Here is a 21,632-nt window from a genome sequence, read left to right on the forward strand (position 1 = left end):
CCCTTTCCCCTTTTTCTCAGCTGGTTGTGTTATGGTTCCAGCGCCGGGACGCCCCGTTGCAGGGGCAGCTGTTGCGCTTTACAAAACTGCTAACATAACATAACATATCACACAATATATGAATTTTATAACAAATTATAAAGCCCCAAAATAACAGCTGGTATATAATTGGCTGTATTTCTTTGTAACTTTCACACCACTGTAAAGTACTTATAACTGACAGGATGACAGTAGTGCGATTTGTCTATTCAGTTTATATCTCAAATAACTCTACTGTAAAGTATACACATATATAACCAATGTGATGACTCAAACTATTGCGCAATCATGTTATGACATTCTCAATAACTTTAGTGGTGATAGAGTATTCAATTTCACACATCCTCTTCACATAGGAGGGAAATGATCATTAAGGGCTAGTGGGGTATTTGCAATATGAAATGTTCAAAGAGAAGAAGGAAGACAATGACAATATCCAGACGAATGGGGAAATATAGACACAGGCTGCACCCCTCACTGTTGACTATGTCATGGGTATGGTAATGATATACATACGAGGGAACTAAATCAGTGACCTATGCTATTTCCATATTCGTCCCATGGGGGTAGTAAGCTTGTGTTCATGCCAATTATGGCATAAGACCATCAAGTAAAATAAAGTGCTAACTAGTACATAAAGTGCATTCTGTTTAATATATAACAACTCTAGCTTAATTAAAGAACATTGAGCTAAGAAATCCAAGTGGAACAGGACAGACATTGATGGAAGAATTCATTCTACACACTACTCCTGAGTCCTGACTATAAATGCTCTATATTAGCAACTGTCCATCGTCCATTAAATGCATACAATTGTTGAGTTTGGCATATACAATTGATCGATATATACAGGACTCTGATCATAATGTGCAATGCGATGTAAATAATTTAAAGTTTGAGGGAGGAGCCAAGATGGCGGACGGGACGGACGCTTAAGCTCCCGGCTCCGCGAGCCGCCTGGCTTCTTTCGACAATCCTGCTCACTTCTCCTGACCTGCGCCGCTCTACCACCGTGGGATACCGGCGCAGGAGTGACTGGCGTTCTCCCGACACCTTTGCCGGCGGATTTGGCAGCAGATTCGGTGTTTTCTCCGACTTCCAGCGCCGCCCCTGGTCCCTGTGTCGCTGGCTGCCGCTGGCCGCCGAGGGACGTGGACGGGAAGACGAGCTGGGGTACCGCTGATGGTCACGGGGGTGTAATGCGCTGGCCGCGCGATCGGGGTCGGACCCTTCTATCCGGGTCGGACTACCCCTCGCGCTGACTGGGTCGTGTACGAAGCTGGAGGCTCCCGTGACTGGTTCTCCTCTGCCACTCTGACGACGAATGGGCGGACTCCATCTTGAAGCGTCCTCCCGCAGTGGACGGCCGGTTCTCACGATCAACGTGGAGTGCCTCTCCCTGTGCTGTTCCCGACTTGTGTTCGGAGCTCCCCCGGTGGCTGCATCTTTGCTTCCTTGGCTTATTTGGACACCCCCGTCTCGCCACTAATTGTCTGCAGTGGAGGTGAACATGGCGCCTGTTCTTCCTGTTGGGACGCGGGCTGACCCTGTGTACAGTGTACTTGTTTGCCCACATGCCCCGGTGCCATTGACAGTACCGGGGGAGCAGCGGGATGGTGCGGACCGGTGTTTGCAACTGAGTGATCCGACCCGTGGTGATGTCCTGGCGGCCCTAGTGGCGTTGAGGGTGGAGATGCGGAGCACTGCCCGGGCGCTGGCCCGGAGACTCGATGAGGCGATGACTACCACGGGACAGCCCCGGCTGGAGTATCTTCCGCCGCCCCTGCTTCCTCCTGGAAGGGAAACAATGTTGCCGAGCGAAGGGACGGCGGTGCGGCGTCCTCATGGTTACAATGTAACGTGTCTGCTCATTGACGAGGATACAGTTGCGGAGACGCCCTTCACTTTGGAAGCTGTGATTCTGCCTATGAGCTCACTATCGGACCCCAGTTCCTCACTTTCCTTGCCAAATGTGACCCTAGCTGTATTTCTCACTGGAACAGTTGTGGCACGTTACTCCTGGTCTTGGGCCCCTGCGGCACGATGCGTCTTCATTGTTCCCATTCTTCGTGAGCGGCCATCTTGCTTCTTTGTCCCGGTTGCTAGCGCTTTCACCGGAGCGGTAACTAAAAGATGGTCCAACCGTGCGTATGTCTTATGTGCATGGGAATAATACGAATATTCCCTATCAGTCGGGTGTAGATGTCGCCACAGATCCAGGAGGTCCACCTCCTCTAGCTGGGCCTTGCGGTCCGCGGATAGCTCTCCGACTTGAGGGGAGCGTTGCGCCGACCTGTCCATTGCAGAGTCAAAGACAATATTAAAGTCCCCCCGAGTATGATGTGTCGATCTGGGGTGGAGGTGACCTCCTCGATTGCCGCCTGTAGAAAGCGGTCCTGCCGTTCATTGGGGCTGTACAGGGACCCGATCGTAAATAGAAGACCCCCTATCCTAAACCGATAAGCCAATAATCTACCTTTTTGTTCAGTGAATTTGTGGAGAATCTCCCCCTTGAAGTGTCGCGCCACCAGAATCGCCACCCCAGCCGTCTTAGTAGTGCAAGAGGAAAAGAATTGCGAGGGGAATTTACGCGATCGAAGCCTGTGTGTGTCTTGTGATAATAAGTGCGTCTCCTGTAGGAGACAAATATCTGCCTGAGTGTTCTCCAAGAGTGAAAGGACCGCCCTCCTCTTAACGGGATTATTCAAACCCCGAACATTCAGGGTTACAACCTTAAACGTAGCAGGAGGCATGAGCAGCAACACAGCAAAAAGCTACAAGGCCCCCACCCAGCAAAGGCGGTAGGACAGAGGCATTATCCGGCATGGTGTGCAGCCAAGTACAGAGTAAGGAGCAGGGACACAAAGAGCCGCAGATGAGGTATATACTAAAGAGCAAACAGACCCCCCAGGGACGCACCACCCGCCCGGAATTCCGCACATTTCTCTCCATACCATTCCAATCCACATTCAAAGCAGGTTGACAGGCCAGACTACAAATGCCATAACCAAGCGAAAGCAGACCAAAAAACATAGGCATTGCTAGAATGACTAAAAAACCCCCATGTGCACTGGACAACCCACCCTCCCCACTTCCAACTCCCAGCCCCCCCAACTGTCCCCCGTCTTCCCCAACAACCCCCCCTCCCCCAGTCCCCTCCCTCAACCGGGACTGGTTCAACAACCCTAATCCCATCCCTTCTCACCCCCCCAAGAACCTTGCAAACCCAGTGTCCCAGTCCGGTCCTTATCGGACAAGCCTGCGGAAAGTCAAACAAGTGGACGTCCAGCCACTACGCACCTCCCCGTTCCCCCCTCCCCCCCAGTCCCTCAAACCTGTAGCTCCATGATAGCAATGTCGGTCTCCCCCCGGAGTTCACTTTAAGCTGTCAGCGCCACCACCATCGTTGCAGGATCATCTGCCCTTTCCTGCGTCGCGGCGCCAGACTCCACTAGGGCCGCAGGAGAGCCCGGTCGCGTCGAAGAAGTAGATGACTGTCGGTCGGGGATCGTCTGCCATCTCTGGTGACCCGGCTCCGGCGGGGTGTGTGCGTACCGTCCTCAGTGGCGGTGATTCCCAGAACCCCACACGTGTCCTGAAGGGAGCGCAATTGGTGCAAAGTGCCATTCCACCTAAAAATGAGCCGGAAAGGATGACCCCATGAATACTGAGTTCCATGCTCCCTGAGGAAGTCAGTCGCAATTTTAAAAGCTTTGCGCTTCTGCAGGGTTGTCGCAGCCAGATCTTGGTACAGAGCCACCCGGTGGCCCCGGAACTCCAGGGCTGGTCTTCTCCGAGCCTCTCGTAGTATCCGCTCCTTCAGGGGGTAGTCAGGCAAGAAGGCCAAGATATCGGGAGGGGGCGCCGAAGTCCGGCGCTGTAGGCCTACTCTGTGCGCCCTGTCTATCCGGATAGGAAAGTCAGCCGGCTCCCCCAGCACTTCTCGGAACAGTTCCCCAAGGTATGCAGCTACATCGTCCCCTTCCTCTCGGGACGGAACTCCCCGGACACGGATGTTGTTTCTCCTGGAGCGATTTTCCAGGTCCTCCGAGTGCGATTGCAGGTCAATGTGTTGTTCCCGGAGCCGGATGACCTCCTGCTGCAACTGTGTGATTTCATCGTCCCTAGCATGGCCCGCCTCTTCCACTGTGGACACCCTGTCACCCAGACCATCCACCTCCCTCCGTATCTCGCGGACCTCACTTGCGACCTCCTGCTTGAGCGTCTGAAAGTCTTCCCTCAATGTGCTGAAAAGGGACTCCAGGAAGGATCTTGTAACCGGCGGTTCTCCTCCACTCGCTCCCTGGGAACCACTCGGGTGGGGAGGGTGGGGAGGGGATGGCTGTCCCCGGTCCTGTCTCGCATTGCCCCGGTTCAGCATCTCCGGTAGCGTGCGGTCCCCCTTCCGGGATCCTCTGTTGTTCGACATGTTTGCCACCGAGGTGTGCCTCTCGGAAAGTCAATAGACCAACCCCCGTTGCAGCTCAGGAACCGAGCTAGTGGTCTCCTGCGCCGTCTCACCGGTGATCTGTGGGACCGAGCCGCCCCACTGGCCGCCCCTCCGGGGTCCACGACACCAATCAGCCCGGTGCTGCTCTTCGGCCTCGGGTTCGGTGTCACCAGCGCTCCTGCGGGATTCCCCTCTGAGCTAGGCCGCAGCAGGCCCTCAGGGACCGCGTGGAAGTCGCGGTAATGTCCGGTCCCTGCGCCGCCTCACAGTCCGACCCAAAACGCCTCCAGAGGTCCCCCTGAATTAAGGGACCGACCGTCCCAGTGCTAGATTGGCCAGGGTCAATGGCGGCTAATAGTTCTGCGTCTCAGCTTCCGACCCCTCGTGGCGCCCAGGGGCATCGGCCGCGACTCTCCCCTCCAGCGACCCCCAGTTGCCTGACTCACCGCAGGGTCCCCAGGCGACCCAGGGGATCGGCTCCGTGCTCCGTAGTCCCAACTGTTGGGCTGGGGGCCCACCGTCGTGCAGCGCCTCCGAGGCCCGGGGTGCAGGCCAAAGCCACGGCCTCGCGTAGTGCGGGGCCCCTTGTCCGGTACCGCTCCTTCCTCACCACCGCACCAGCCGGTCCACACTCCGATGGGGCAACGCTGGACCACGCAGGACCAATCCGGCCCGTCCAGGTCTGGCAGGCAGAGCCCACAGCTCTTCCCGATCCTCCTAGGGCTCACCAAGGTAGGCGCAGCCCTGGACCCAGGCCCGAGCCCCGGCCTTGCGTGAAGTCCGCCACCGGCCCCGAACCGGAGTCTCTATGGCCCTGGGCCAGGCAGCGCAGGCCTCCGATACCTGCAGCGGTGCGGAGCGTAGGGATCCGGGGTCGGCGGGCAGGGTCAGTGAGCCCGCTACGAGTACCCGGGTCGGCGTCTAAGGCCGGGCAGGGTCCGCCTCCTCACCAGGCCGTGTGCCAGGCCACGTTCACTCTCCACAACAGTGCCGCTTCCGGAGCCAGTCCAGCGCTCCGGGAGGCGTCAGCGGCCTCTCAGCAGCCGCTCCGCAGCCACACACCCCCGCTCTGCAAATCGCGGTGTCCCGGGGGGAGAAGCAGCGCATTTACAACAGGCTTGGGGTCCAGGGATGGCGGAGCTCACCTCGAGTGCGTCCACTCAGCCCGCCATCCTGGCCACGCCCCCCAGTCTGAGATTTAAAGGCAAGTTGTTCCAGGCCCTTGCTGCTAGGACTGTGAAAGTTTTTCCGCCCCTGGTTTTGTATTTATACCTCGGGATCTTGGTAAGGTTACCACCGGAGGATCTCAAACATCGCACTAAGCGGGGCCTCTGAATCTTTGGGCCACCAATCCTTAGGGCGGAAGGGCAGATCTTTACCTAATGGTATGATTTCAGTTTTCCCACTTTTGCACTTCAAGTGGTTTTTGTTCAACCACTGCAATACCTCCGTGAGACAATTCTGGAAACGCAGCTCTGTGTCCGTGCAGTTTTTGTCGATAGAGACGACGAGTTGGGTGTCGTCAGCGTAAGACGTGACTAGGATCCCATGGGACTCTATCACAGCTAGGAGGGGTGCCATATAGATGTTGAAAAGTAATGGACTTAATATGGACCCCTGAGGTACTCCCGATGTAATGGTTTTTACGCTGGATAGATGGGGACCCAGTGACACAGATTGGGACCTATTAGTCAGGAAAGATGTTACCCATGCCAAAGCTGTGTCTGTCACGCCAATCTCACGCATCCTGTCGATCAGGATGGCATGAGAAATTGTATCGAACGCTGCTGTGAGATCAAGCAGGATGAGGACGGCTTTCCTCCCCTCATCCTGCAGGAACTTGATGGAATCGGAGAGTTCTATAAGGGCTGTTTCGGTAGAGTGGCTGGGGCGAAAGCCAGATTGCTGCGGATGCAGAATGTTATGGTCCTCCACAAAGGCTTTCAGCTCCCAGTACACTATCTGCTCCGTGATCTTTCCTAGAGCAGGCAGGAGTGAGATAGGGCGCATGTTAGTCAGGTCTGTGGGGGATTTGTTTTGCTTTTTCATCAAGGGTTTCACGATGGCCTTCTTCCATTCGTTGGGCACTACACCTGAGTCTAAGGAAGCATTAATGATAGCGTTGATGTTCGATTGACTGCCTCAATTAAGTGATGCAGTTTGCGAGGGGGACAGGAGTCAGTAGGTGCTCCAGATTTGCAGGCCATGATCGCTTTACGGGTCTGCTGGAGGGAGACAGGTTGGAACATGCAGAGGGAATGATGATTATCGGCTACCTGCTTCTGGGGTTCTAGAGTGGGAATGGTCAGGGGGGGCGGGAAATCCTTTTGAATGGTAGCAATTCTTTCCCCGAAGAAATTTGCAATATTGTTGCACAAAATTTCGGAGGGAGGGATTTCAGGCTGTAGAGCTTTGGGGTGAGTGAAGGATTTTACGATTGAGAAAACCGTTTTTTGCTTCTGGTGGGCGTCGTTGATGGCTTTTGTATAATACTCTTTTTTAGCAGATTTTATGCTTGAGAGGTATAGTTTCCTCTGCTGAACATAGAGGGCTCTGGATGCCTCGTCATATGTTTTCCTCCACTTCCTTTCTTTTATCCTGCAAAGTAGGTGGCTCTCAGTTAAGGCCTGGGTGTACCATGGGGCGCTCAGTTTCCTTCTGGAACACTTCACACGGTCACCTTTCACGATTGGAATTGTCCGAGATAATTTGATTTATCCATACATGGAAGTTACATGAGTCAACCGACACATCACCCACCAACTTAGGTGCCAGTACCAGTGGTTGGGAGTTCTGCTTAATACGGTCGGTCACCTTTCTCCAGTTTATCGGGAAGGAGGGTTGGGAACGCTTTATAGTTAATGGGGCTTGGACTCTTTGTTCAATGACAAAGGGGATAAGACTATGGTCGGTCCAGATTTGCGGGATGGGAGGGGACGTGGACATAGTATCTAGGTTGGAACAGATCCCGTCCAACGTGTGACCGGCAAGGTGGGTAGGTGCGGTCACTAATTGGGCCAGTCCAAAGATGTTGAGGGTATGTTAAAAGCAGATGGCGTGTGGGTCGTCACACGACTCCAGTTGCAAATTCATGTCTCCCATTAGAGTGAAATGAGGGTAGCATAGCATAAGTGACCCCAGTATTTCGTCTAGGGAATCCAAAAAGGGGGTGGCATTGCCTGGAGGGCGATAGATTATTCCTCCCGTGAAAGAGGTGGAGGGATTTAACTTGATAGAGAAACCGATACTCTTGCTTCCTTTAAGATGGCCTAGGTCGAATGTGTGGCACGAGAAGGATTTTTTTACGATGAATGCAACCCCACCTCCTCGCCCGATTTGTCTGTCCTGCCTGAAGATGGTAAAATCAGGGGGAAGGGCAGTAGCCAAATCAGGATTAGAGGAGTCATTGAGCCATGTTTCCGTTATGAAAAGAGCGTCAAGATCATGGCACATAATTAAATCGTGTATGTCTTGGCTGTGACAGCACAATGAGCGAGCATTGATGAGACCTCCCTTGAAGTTGTTGCTACTATGCTTAGGGGGCGCGGAGCTTTTGGGCATCTCTATGGATGTCCAGGAGGATGTCCATTTACAAAGTGAGCATGAAAAGGGGCCCCACAGTTGGTCGGTGGGGGAACAACCCTTACATGTATCACCTATGTTGGGACGTAGTGCCATCAATTCCCCTCTGTCATACCTAGTGGTGCGCGGAAGTTGTCCAGCATGCCCTGCGCCCGGCGCGATCCTGGCGCAGACGGGCTTGCCTTTGGCGCGCCGCCGGCGCGCCCGCTGCACCCGTCCGCTGCGCCTCCGGGGTAAGAGCTCCATTTTGTAGTGGCCGAGGGCGGGAGGGCGGGAGGGGCCTAGCGCTAGACTGGTGTCCCTGTCCCAGCCCCTCACCTAAGATGGCGACCCCCCAGGCAGCGTCCAATCGGCTGCTGGAGGTGAGGTCCGGCAGGGAGTGGCAGCTTAATCAGCCCTGAAATGACCGCAAAAGTTCCGGTTTTGGAAAGCAATGTAACCGCTAAAAGTGCGGCGATATAAGGGCAGGTAGGAGACAATTATGTCAATAGATCCAGCAAAAGTGCAAATAAGTTTTAAAATACGGCGAGCATAAAAACATCAGAGTAAATTGACACAGTCCCGGCTTTCCGCCTCAGGACGATTTTAACATTCACCAACACACTCAATTTCAATCATTGAGGTGAGGGAGCAAGGGCTTTTTGTAGTGGCCGTGGGCGGGAGGGCGGGAGGGGCCTAGCGCTAGACTGGTGTCACCAACACACTCAATTTCAATCAATCAATCAATTATAAATGTTTACTCCCGTCCTGTTGGTCCAACCATGAAGTCTCCCACACTTGAGGACCTTTCGTCCTTTCTGGGCCAGTTACCTGCAGATTGCAAGATTGTGATGGGTGGTGACTTTAATTGTCACTTTGAACCCCTAGAAGGGCTGAGGGAGGGAGCACTCACTGCAGAAGACGATTTCTGGGGCGTCCCGGTGTGCCAATCTCCCCATCCCAAATCATGGTCTCCACTGGCGGTACAAATTATGTCTTTGACGCTTAATTCAGCGATAAGGGCGTGTAATGGACGAACAATTTCAGATACCCCCTCACATTGTACCTTTAATAGGAAAGACCACGAGTCGCGCCTGGACTATATTTTTGTAGACATTAGCTTGTGGCCCAAGGTCGAGGATTTTAAAATAATTGCACGTACAGACAGTGACCATAATGCACTTTTACTACCTTGGTGCATTCTGTATTAGCACCCGGCCCCCAGCCTTCTGAGATCAGGGAGGATCCATGTAATTTGGTACTCACCTCGAATAGGCGTAGGGTTAAATGGGAGAAACTGGCAAACTCAAAAGATAGCACTAGGAAATTGTATGAGCTAGCACTCCCCAAGTTAGAAGAGCTGGACAAATTAATTAATCAATCTAGCCCCCAAGACTTTAACAAGAGACTATCCCAAATCCATGAGGAGCTGGTGGGTGCTATGTGTGAGGTCCTCTACCCAGAGGTAGCGCGGCGTAAGCAAAAGACTCAGGCCTCTTCCTGGTACAACTCAGCCTGTAAAAAGGCCAAGACTGAACTAATAACAGCAGTAAAAGCAGGTACAAACAGGACTAGGGTGGCCGAGCTAAGGCGTGAATACAAGGATGTAATGGCCCGGGCAAGGTCAGAATGGGACTGGGATAGATGGCAGGATCTCTCTTGTGCCCTTGAAATGAGGGACTCAAGGAGATTTTGGTCACTGGTAAACATCGGTTCAGGTGAACCAAAAGCTGCAGTAGAGCCCAATATTGCAGCTTTAGCGTGGGAAGCCCACTTTGGTAAACTTTATGAAGAGAGCTCTGATGATACCAATGTTGCGGTTGCTGCCTTCCTGTCCCAGCCTAGTGACAAGTTGGAGTTCAGTCTTGGGGAGGTGGCCAGCGCAATAGATAGGCTGGCAATGGGGAAAGCACCGGGACTTGACAAGCTGCCTGGTGACCTTTTTAGATCCCACCCTGAAATCTGGGCCCCCGTACCTCCACATTCTTTTCAATTCTATTGCAGGTGGCATGGAGATCCCCTGTACTTGGCTGGGGGCGGAGATAGTACCCATTTTTAAAAAGGGCTGTCCTCTTCTCCCAGTCAATTACAGGCCGATCAGCCTTATAGACGTGCCTCAAAAGCTCTTTTCCCGCCTCATATTGGACCATCTCCTGGACTGGATGGAGGATAGAGATATTCTAAGTCCTCTTCAGGCCGGCTTCAGGAAAAAACGTCCACCATGGACCAGATCTTCCGCCTTGTTCTCCTCTATTGGAAAACTGTGAGGATTGAGGGGGGGAGGCTGTACATGGTGTTCGTAGACCTGAGGTCAGCATTCGACCTGGTCCCCCGAAAAAAACTCTATGAGGTTTTAAATGAGATGGGAGTCCCTGCACATCTCTTACAGGCCATAATCTGTCAGGTCCCGGTGTCCTCAGGATCGTGCGATGCTATAAAGGGGTCAACCTCTCGACAGCTCCTGGGTCTGAATGAAAACAGACTCACAGAAGTGGTCAAGCGAGGGATATCAGGTAGGGTAGGAAGGGAGCAGCAGGGAGAGGAAGCTGAAATGAGAACAAGGCACTATGAGCAAAGGTCACACTCAACCGATACTACGAACAAGTAAATAACACAGTGTATACCTCAGTTTTACATTTCTATGAAGACAATTACCTGGAGTGGGAGAAATGTTTGGCTTGGCCTGGCAATCGTAAAGGTAGGATAGATAGTTCTGATCTAGAACACAAGAACCTTCACGTTATCAGGTGACTCAGAATCACATGGGTTCTTACAGATATGCAAAACATACACGTACCAAAGGTAAGTACTGTCAGGGCTTCAACAGAGGGCAAATGATAATTAGCCTGCCAGGCGAAGCTCATAAAACCCCTGTTGTACAAAGCAAAGAAAAACAGAAATAAGAATTCACTCTTCAATCATCCACAAGAGTGTCTCTGGATTAATAGTCATCCAAGAAGTCTTTCGGTATCTTGCAAATTAGCCCATTCAACAATGTCTGCTTAATGCCTTTTCAGTCTTTACTGAACTGTAACCATAGTCCACGCAGAGAGCAATTCTTACCTTCAGAATTGCTCTGAAAACGAAAGAAGATGAAGTTCCCCCCAAAGCAGGAAACAACGTGAAAAAAACCCCACTTTGAATGCAGAATAACAGCGCAAGGAATACCCAAGGTGCCTGTAGAATAAATGCGCTGTTTATCTCTTTCTCAAAGGCTCTCCACAAAGGAACACGCACCCACAGCGGGAGTGCCCGGCGCTGCCAGCAACTAGAACAGTCACGATTAAGCACCCCCAAGGCAGGAGTGCAAAGCAGCTGCCAATACCCAGGAAAAGTCAAGGAAACACCGCCTCCGAGGAGACTTGATAACGGAGCCTCAGCCGAGGGCTCCTTGAGCTGCAGCAAAGCTCCGTGGCTAGAATCGGGATTGAATAAACCCCCACACACTCGAGGATCATCAAGATAAGCTTAACCAAGAAAGGATACGCTGGATACCACCGGAGGGGAATAATCCTACCGTGTCTTCGTCTTGCCACACCAGAATCAACGGCGAGGTCTCTTCGGCTCCGTTCTGTCTTGAGGGTTCCACGTGTGACGTCATCGGCAGAGGCGTCGCACGCGAACCTAGATTCATGGGAAATGTAGTTAAACAGGATGTGGAAATGTCTCAAGGCAGTGTTCGAGACTGCCCTACTCCGTGGGACGCGACATAATCAGACTTCATGAAGGTAATTTTGCCCAGGTCCGGTGTGGGAGGGGTGAACTTTTGTCAAACAAATTTCCTGTCCTTAGGGGGATAAGGCAGGGTTGCGTTTTGGCGCCAACCCTGTTTTGCCTATATGTTAATAACGTCTTATCCCATCTTAGTAATGTTAAGGACAATGATGCCCCTTTTTTGGCAGGCAGGAGGGTGCCGGCCATCATGTTTGTCGACGACACCCTCCTGCTTTCCAAATCTCCGATGGGGATACAGCGGACCCTGGATGGATTTGGTCTTTTTTGTAGACAGTATGGTCTAGAGATTAATACAGGGAAGACCAAATTCATGATTTTCAACCCCTCCCCCAAGACAAGATCAAATCCTTCATTAAGTTCTGTAAGCCTGGAGAGGGTAAAAACGTTTCAGTACTTAGGGGTAACCTTGCATGAGAACCTAGCATGGGAACCACAGATAGCAAGTTCTCGGATTAGGCTGTCTCAATTGTCTGGGGCGATTTTGAAGGTTACGAACACCTCCACCTTCAAACCAATCGCCCCGGCAATTGAAATGTACAAAACGCAAGCTAAGGCGGCTGCAGTATATGGCAGCGAGCTGTGGGGGCATAAGGCTGGGAAAGCTCTGACGAGCGTAGAAAACAACTTCATGAGACGACTTCTGGGCCTCCCCCGTGGCACACCCCTGACTCCTCTAAGATTAGATATGGGACTCTCCCCTATAGGGGAAGATCTTGAATCAAAGCCACTAAGATTTTGGCACAGGCTCTGGACCACCAATGAGCTTAAACATTACAGGCAAGATCTAATCCACGTACTGAATTTAAATCAATGTGGCAAAATTCCATGGTTAGCTTTTGTAAAAAAGGAACTGTATCGTCTGAGTCTCCACGAGCTCTGGGAGGCCCCTGAGATAGGTTGCCAAAAAGTTTCTCGGAAAAGATTCATAGAAATTTATAAAGAAAGTAGTCTTGCTTCCATTGTGCTTGCACCCCACAATGGGATTTTAACCCAACGTTTTCTGGAGTCCAAAAATTGCTATTGTTTTGAAAATTTTATGGACATCATTTTTCCATTATTGGCTAGAAAGTTATTTATTCAATGGAGGCTTGGCACCTTGCCACTCAAATCCTTTACGTGTAAATGGGCCAAGGGGGAAGATAAAACATGTCCCGGTTGTGATCTCTGTGACGAGGAGGAAATTCATGTCCTGTTCTTCTGCCCAGCCTACAACAGACCCAGGAAACATTTGCTAGCGCCTCTGTGTAGGAACTTGGGCATAAGGAGTTATGTAATTTCATACAGAATATTGAAAACCAACACTTCCCCTCACATAGTTTTTGCGATTGCAAAATTTCTAATGGCCATGTGGCATACCAGGAGGAAATTATTAAAAGACTGATCATTTAAGGATGGTTCTGTTATACATACAGTGTCGCCAATGTATCTCTTGCCTAACATATGGGAATTGGTTGCTGTTCTTAGTTATTTATTCTTCGTAAGTATGTTTTTATCTAAATGTTCTACTAATATGTATTTCTTGTAATGAATGATTATATGTATCTTTTATGGCCTAAACGGCCGAAATAAAGAATTTTTGGATTGGATTGGATTGGTTATAGTTGGCATGGGAGGTGAGGTTTATAGGATGTACATAGGGGTGATGATAGAACAGCTGGCTATTCATCTATGCTTGACTACAGATTGAGATGCACCATTGTTTCAGAATAATACCATTGACAATTAGATGAAGCAGTTGTACAGTGTTGAACTTGACTGTATTAATGGTCTCATTATGGGCTTTGCATGGTGGAATCGCTACGCTAAGTCAAAGAGATTTCCTTTTTTAGATGAGCCACTTGCCATTCTATTGTGCTCGGATGTGCTAAGTAGCGATCCTGGAGATTGCCCTGACCTCCACTTACTACATCAGGGGGTCAGTGGGCAGCTGACGTCCTCCATGAGGGTACACCCCACACTGTTTTTGCTTGGGTTAATGTACTGTGGGCGGACTAGCCACTCACAGCGGGATGGGGAGTTCTTTTTGATTCATCTGTTGAACACATTGGGGTTCCACAGCATGATTGGGATGCTGGGGTGGGTGGAGTACATGGTTGGTATACAGACAGTATTTGCACATAGCAGGATTCAACTTACACTACATGCTTTATACTCAGTAGGGCTAATGTTGGTTGCAGAAGGTAAATTACATTTGATAACTTGGAATTTCAGAGGTCTTAACAATAAAAAAAAAACTAGGCAGGTGTTGGAAAACCTTGATCGGCATAATGTGCAGGTGGCGTTATTACAAGAAACGCATCTAACCAGAAACGTTGCAACAGCAATTGCCGTGAAATGGGCCGGGGCTCGAATTGCCTCTTCATACTCCTCTTATGCAAGGGAGGTTATGGTTTTAATTTAAAAAACATCTATTTTATCAGTACACACAAGGACATTGATGACAATGGTCGATATGTAAGTGCAGGGTTAATTGTGTGGTACTTTGATCACGATAGTAAATGTATATGGTCCAAATATCGATGACCCGGAATTTTTTGAGATGCTATGGAACAAAATTTACAGGTTACCGCCAGCTGCCATTATTTGTGGGGGGGATTTTAACGTTGTGTTGAGCCCTATGCTAGACCGTCACTTCAATGTAGAGCCTGCTATAAAAAGAGCGGCACAAGCGGTCAGAAATGGTATGCAAGACCTGTGTCTTACAGATGTTTGGAGATTATGGCACCCTGAGACACAAAGTGCACATGCTACTCTTACACTCATAACACGTGGTCACGCCTTGACTATTGGTTAACTTCTAATGATTTTAGAAAATGGGTCACTAGGGTGGTGCATTTGCCTCATACGCTGTCCCATCATTCCCCAGTATTGCTTACTATGCTGATACTAACATACACACCGCCCCAATTTCAGTGGAGGCTGTGGCCTTCGGCATTGCAGGACCAGGTTTTTAAGGAAGGGGTGTGAGAGGCCGTAGAAAATTATGTCACTGAAAATGTAGGCTTAGTGCAGAGTCTGGGCACAATGTGGGAGGCTTTTAAAGTGACAATACGTGGGGTGTGTATAGGCTTGCAAGCTGGAGTGCTTAGGTCACTCCGGGATTCAATTAAAAAGATTGAGCAGGACCTGCTGCGTTTAGAGTGTCAATATGAGAATACGCCAGAAACTACCACACTGGCCGTGATACGTTCTCAAATCACTGAATATAACGAATTGGCGGAGCAGGAGGTGAGGCACTTGTCACGACGTTGGAAGGCCAGATACTATGGGGAGGGCAGAAGGCTGGGGCATGCTCTAGCCTCTAAGATTACGGAGCCGTGGGAAAGGAATTGCACAGTACAGTCAATTACAGAGGGTTAAACAGTATGTTACGAAACAGCAGGTATTCTTGACATGTTTGTAGCGCATTACAAAAACATGTGTAGTGGCAGGCCTACAGCTGCTGAGGAAGACAGCACAATACTTAGCTGATATTGCGTTAGATTAGCTAACAAGTGAACAGCAGGATTTCCTGATGCATCCATTGACGGACGATGAAATTAGGGATGCCATTGCTGCCCTGCCAAATGGTAAAGCTACAGTAACAGATGGACTCCCAGCAGAGTTCTATAAAGAGGTCATGGATATCTTAGTGCCAAACATGCAGGCTATGTATGCTGAATCATATGAGCAGCAATTGCTGCCAGACCAGCTTCAGGAGGCCTTAATTATAACACTATTGAAACCGGGGAAAGCCCCGGATCACTGTGACTCTTACAGGCCCCTGTCGCTAATGAACACTGATGTTAAGATACTGGCGAAACTATTGGCAACCCGGTTAGGTTTAATAATACCTGTTATGGTATTGCTGGATCAGTCTGGGTTTATTCCAACCTGTTCCACAGCACATAATTTAAGAACACTATTTGCAGTCATTCACCTTCTAGACCCTACATTGCCGGCAGCTGCAGTTCTATTGGATGCCGCAAAGGCATTTTATTCCATTGCCTGGCTTTATGTTTGCGGTGTTGCATCAAATGGGGGTGCCATATTGCTACACTAATTGGCTCAAACTACTATATACAAACCCAGTGGCCGGGGTGCGGGTGAATGGACAGACATTGAACACATTTCCAATCAGGCGTGGCACAAGGCAGGGATACCCACTCTCACCCTTGCTGTTTACGATAATTTTAGAACCTCTGGCTTGTGTGTTGAGGCAGAGACACGCGAAGGTGGCACTGCGTTTCATCCAGTGACCACTAATGGTGTCCATGTAGGCAGACGATATGGTCTTGTATGTACGGGAGCCGGATGTATATCTGGAACAATTAATTAGAGCGCATATCCGGTTTGAGTGGTATTTAGGCCTAGCAAACAATTGGAGTAAATTAATTGTGCTATCGCTGACAGACAGCACTACGCAAATTGAACTGGGTTATCCCTTAGAATGGACTGCAGAGCCAGTTAAATACCTGGGTGTCTGAGTCCATAGAGACCCACAAATTGTAATACGTTCTAATTATGGTACAGCGATATTCAAGTTTGAGGACCAGGTCTCCCGATGGATCAGACAATCGTTGACATTTGCAGACAGGGTGGCACTGATTAAAATGGTGGTATTGCAAAATTTTTGTATTTATTTCTTAATATTCCTATTCCCCTCTCCCAGCATTTTTTCAATAAATTGCGGTCCCTACTGATCACGCTAACTTGGGGAGGTAAGAAGCCGAGGGTAAAGTGGGATACTTTAACACAACCATATGAGATGGGAGGCTTCACAGTACCCGATATGCACTTGTATTATTTATGTGCACAGGCACAGTACGCATTCCATTGGCAAGACGCAACATCATTTACTCCACATGTGGTGGTTGAGGCCGGGGCGGTGCACCAAATCCCATTAAAGGCGATGATTGTCAACAAACACTCTTTGAGCTAGACGAAATTGACATGGTGCAGTGTACATCTAGAGCCTGGAAAGACTTGGGAGGGCGTGCTCGGCAGCTCCCGTTGTATGCGCAGGCGATGCTGCTACTATATCATACGGCTCTATCTGTGACAGGAGAGAAGGGCTCCCTTAAGGCGCTGCATAGTGTTGGGGCACAGATGATGGGTGATGTGTACCCTAATGGGAAGTTCATAAGCCTACAAGTCTTTGTGTGAGAAGGGGGAACACTGTTATGTTAATATTCATTTATAGCAGACTGAGTGCGGCACTGCCGGCCTTGTACCCCTGTTTTCCGCAGGATCCACCAATTTTAAGTGCACTACAACTTATTTACACCACACAAACAAAAAGTAGACTAGTTTTGCGCTTGTATACTGCCTCACAGCTAGAAGAGGTGCATATTGCAGCGGGTCCTATAGACAAATGGAATGCTATTTTGCCTCCGCTGCTAACTGAGGAGGAGTGGGAGACGTGTTGTAAACTAACGGGCCAATTTACGACCAACGGAAATCTTAAGCTTATACATTATAAGTATATTCATCAAATGTACTACACACCATCACAACTCCACAAGTATGGTCTGAGAGACTTGCACTGTTGTAGGAGATGTGGGGCAAATAATGCTGATTTCTTACACTTAGCATGGGCATGTCCCAAAGTGGCAGAATTTTGGGGGAAAGTCGTGATGGTCTTAGCGAAAATGGTGGGTGAAGCAGGCAAATGTGATATGAAGGTTTGTCTACTGGGTAATGTACTGCGGTTAAAAACGACCAATTGTAAATTTGTGGCAATAGCACCGCAATTGGCAAAACATAGGGTTTTACTCAGTTGGGACGGAAGAACGGCGCCTAAGTTGGCACTCTGGTTACAAGATGTAGCCTAGTGTCATGACCAACTCACCTGTTATGCGGAAGAGCTCCCAAGTGCTTCAAGATCACGGGAAACATGGGGTCTATTCACTGCCTACATGCCAACTAATGCTACTGACTGATGACAAACAATATGTAGATGAAGAATATCTTGTCTCCTTTTCAATGAACCTCTGCTTTATTAATCCCTTGGGCTTTGGTAATTTTTTTAGTAATCATTGCCATGTATTCTGTACAATTGTGACCAGGATGTACTGTTACATTTGATGCTTGTATTTTGTAAACTTTATAAATAAAATAAAAAAAAATAAAAAAGAAAGCTCAACCACCAATCCTGGCTTTAGAAAAACTAGGAATCCTAAATAGTTACTGGAGATAGAATCTCAATACCCTAGTCTGCTGTTATTTCCTGAGTCTCTGTCTCAGGTAATCAGGGCCCCTATCCCTGGTAGCTCTATAGGCGATGGTTAGCGCCTTAAACTCTATCCTCCTTCAGACGGGCAGCCAATGGAGGCTCCGCAGGTGGGGAAATATGTGGTGACGAAGAGGCACATTTCTAATGAGTCTGGCCGCAGCATTCTGAATAATCTGCAGTCTTCAAGTCAAATAAGATGGAAGACCCAAATATAAGCTATTGGTATATACTCAACACTCACCCATACTGCCTTTCACATATCCAGTTACTCACTCATATACCACTGACACATTCGTTCACTCATTGACACACCCATACACATACTCAGTCACCTACAAAGCCCCTCACTTACACACTCACTAAGCCATACAGACACTGACTCACCCACTCACTCATCCATGCAGGCAGTCACACACCCTCTCACCCAGCCACACAGACACACATACATCCATACAGGTACTCAGACACCCAATCAATCACCCATACAGCCACTCACCAACCCATACAGCAACTTAGACACCATCTGACAGACTGATGCAGACATTCTCAAACCTCGCCCTTACATTCACTGAGACACCTAATCACTGCTTATACAGTCAGTCACACACCCACTGAATCATCCATACAGGCACTCATACAGCCACTGATTCATCAATACACCTTGTTATATATATTTAATACTCAAACTTTTTAAAAACACTCACAGGCACTAGATGATGTCATCAGGATGGCATTTGAGATGTCATGAGTGATGTCATAAGTGATGTCACTGGCCATGTTATGAGTGATGTAATATGTGAGGTCACAAGCAGTGCATTGCAGGGGGCAAGTTATAGTTAGCTCAGCTAACTATAACTGCTGGATTTCTCTGGTTTTGTACGAGTGAAATATCAGCCTAGCTATAATGTCCCTATAACCTTTGTTTTTTTCTCTGAATTTCTAAGGTTTTTTAAATTCTATTTCCTAACAAGAACGCCCCTGTAAACTTTGTTTTTTTTTCAGTGAATATATATCTATATATATGAATATATATATATATATATATATATATATATATATATATATATATATATATGAATATATATATATATATATATTCATATATATATTACCTACTGGCGGTCGCCAGTAGGTATATATAGTTAGGATTTTTTTCCTATGGGATTTCTGAACATTCTATGTCGAATAACTTTGGCGTTTGTGGACGGAATTGGCTGAAATTTTCAGGAAAATGGCACATTTTGTTTCTGAGCAGCCCCTGAAATTTTGGGGGGGGGTTTCGTCAAGGGGGGCCGAGAAAAAAGGGGGTTCCAAAACGCGTTTTTCCCATTCATTTTTCCATAGGGCGGTTAAAATCACTTTTAGCTCGAACGGCTGAATGGATTTACACGAAACTTGGCAAAATTGTAGATATGCTTTGCCCGACGTGCCTTTGCTATGTCTCAATATATGTGCTCCAGTGGATTTTGAGAAATTAACGTTTTAAAAAACAGATATATCTGTAACAGCGCGCCGGTTAGCGCTCCGGTTCGCGTACCTGACGCGTAACGGAACTTCGCGAAGCGAAGCTGATTGGCTCTCCGGTGTCTGTCAACATTCTAAACAGTCCGGACCGGCCGCCATCTTGTCTCTCGGTAGGATCGAGAGACAAGATGTGGTGAAAAACGAAGGGGAAAAAGAAGGAAAGGGGTCAAGGTAGACCCCTCCTGACCCCCTAGGATTGATGAGGGGGATATTAAAGTGCCCCGCGGGGCAAAAAAAAAAAATCCGATTTTTCGCCGTAGAGGCGCGTCCCGGTACGCGAAACGGGCAGCTAACCGGGAAGCTAACCGGCGGCGTAACGGGAGTCTGAGGAGAAGCTGATTGGCTGTCAACATTGTAAACAGTCCGGAGCGGCCGCCATCTTGTCTCTCGGTAAGATCGAGAGACAAGAGGTGGAAAAAAAAAGGGGGAAATGAAGGAAAGGGGGTAAGGTAAACCCCTCCTGACCCCCTAGGATTGATGAGGGGGCTATAAAAGTGCCCTGCGGGGCAAAAAAAAAAAGAAAAAAAATTGCGATTTTTCGCGGTAGAGGCGCGTCCCGGTACGCGAACCGGGCAGCTAACCGGCAGCATAACGGGAGTCCGCCATCTTGTGTTTTTGGAGCGTCCGGTTCGCGTACCGGGTAGCGTCCCGGTAAGCGTAACAAGGGGAAAACCAAGAGAAACAGTAAAAAAAAATTTAAGGGAATAGATTTCCACCAAAATTTGTAAAATTGTAGGGACTGTTTGTTTGATGTGCCTTTGCAAGGCTTCAAGATATGTGAACGTGTGGATTTTGTCTAATTAAGGTTATAAAAAATATATATATCTGTAAGTGTGCTCTGGTGCGCTTACGTTACGGGTTTTGTTTGCGCTGCAGAGCCGATACGTCACGGTTATGCGACGCGTCATGAGGCGTCTCACGTGGCTACGTGATACGTCACGTAATAAAGAATATATTTTACAGCTATAGATATTAGCTTTTAAAAAACTAATGAAATTCACTGAAAAAACCATAGGTTATAGACCATATATAGTTAGGAATTTGCATTTACAAAACCTTAAAAATTCACTGAAAAAAACATAGGTTATAGACCATATATAGTTAGGGATTAGCATTTACAAAACCTTATTTTACTCGCACAAAACCATTGAAATTCGCATATATAGTTAGTTGCACTAACTATATATCGCGCACCCGCAATCCACTGCTGATAATGTCACATATTACATCATTCATGACATGGTCAGTGACATCACTGATGACATCTCATTTGACATTACTGATCACATCACTGATAATATCATTCATGTGATAATAGGATGAACCTCTTCAGACTCTAATATAACCTCAGATACAATCAGTGTAAACAGACACTCACAGATTGTCACTCATCCATGGAGTTACTCATACACCTAGTCAGTCATGCAAAGAATCAATCACTCCTCCATTTCCTCAACTATACAGTTATACACACCTTACTAATTCAAACATATTCTAACACATATTTACTCTCTTATACAATCCCTGATACAAGTTCACAATGATCCATACAGCCACTCACACATTCACTGGCTCTTATGCACAGTTATTTATATATGTCAACTCTCACATGTACTGTGTTTTACATATGTACTTACTTTGACATGTAGCACTGAGATATCCTTTCACTCACCAATACACTCATGCACACAGTCAACTGCCCATGCAGCTGTTTCCACATGCACTTTTGAACCCATACATCTAGTGAATCAACTGCTCACACATCTATGCACAGAGTCATACACCTCACAGCCACTCAAACACATACTCAGTCTCCCATACAAATACTTGGGCAACCAATCAATAACCCATATAGTTACTCATATAGCTACTGATTAACACATGCAGCAGTTTACAGAACAACAGACATAATAATGCACAAATTAAGACAGTTTAGTCACTAACCCATGCACTCAGTGAGACACATTTAATCACTCACTCATACAGTCAGTCATGCACCCACTAAATCCTTCATCCAGACACTTCTACATCCACTCATTCTTCAATATGTAAGACATATTTTAACTTTACAGAAACATACAGTCACTGGATGTTGTCATCAGTGATGTC

The sequence above is a fragment of the Lissotriton vulgaris genome, chromosome 3_1 (genome assembly GCF_964263255.1).
Source record: "Lissotriton vulgaris chromosome 3_1, aLisVul1.2, whole genome shotgun sequence".
NCBI classification, from domain to species: Eukaryota; Metazoa; Chordata; class Amphibia; order Caudata; family Salamandridae; genus Lissotriton; species Lissotriton vulgaris.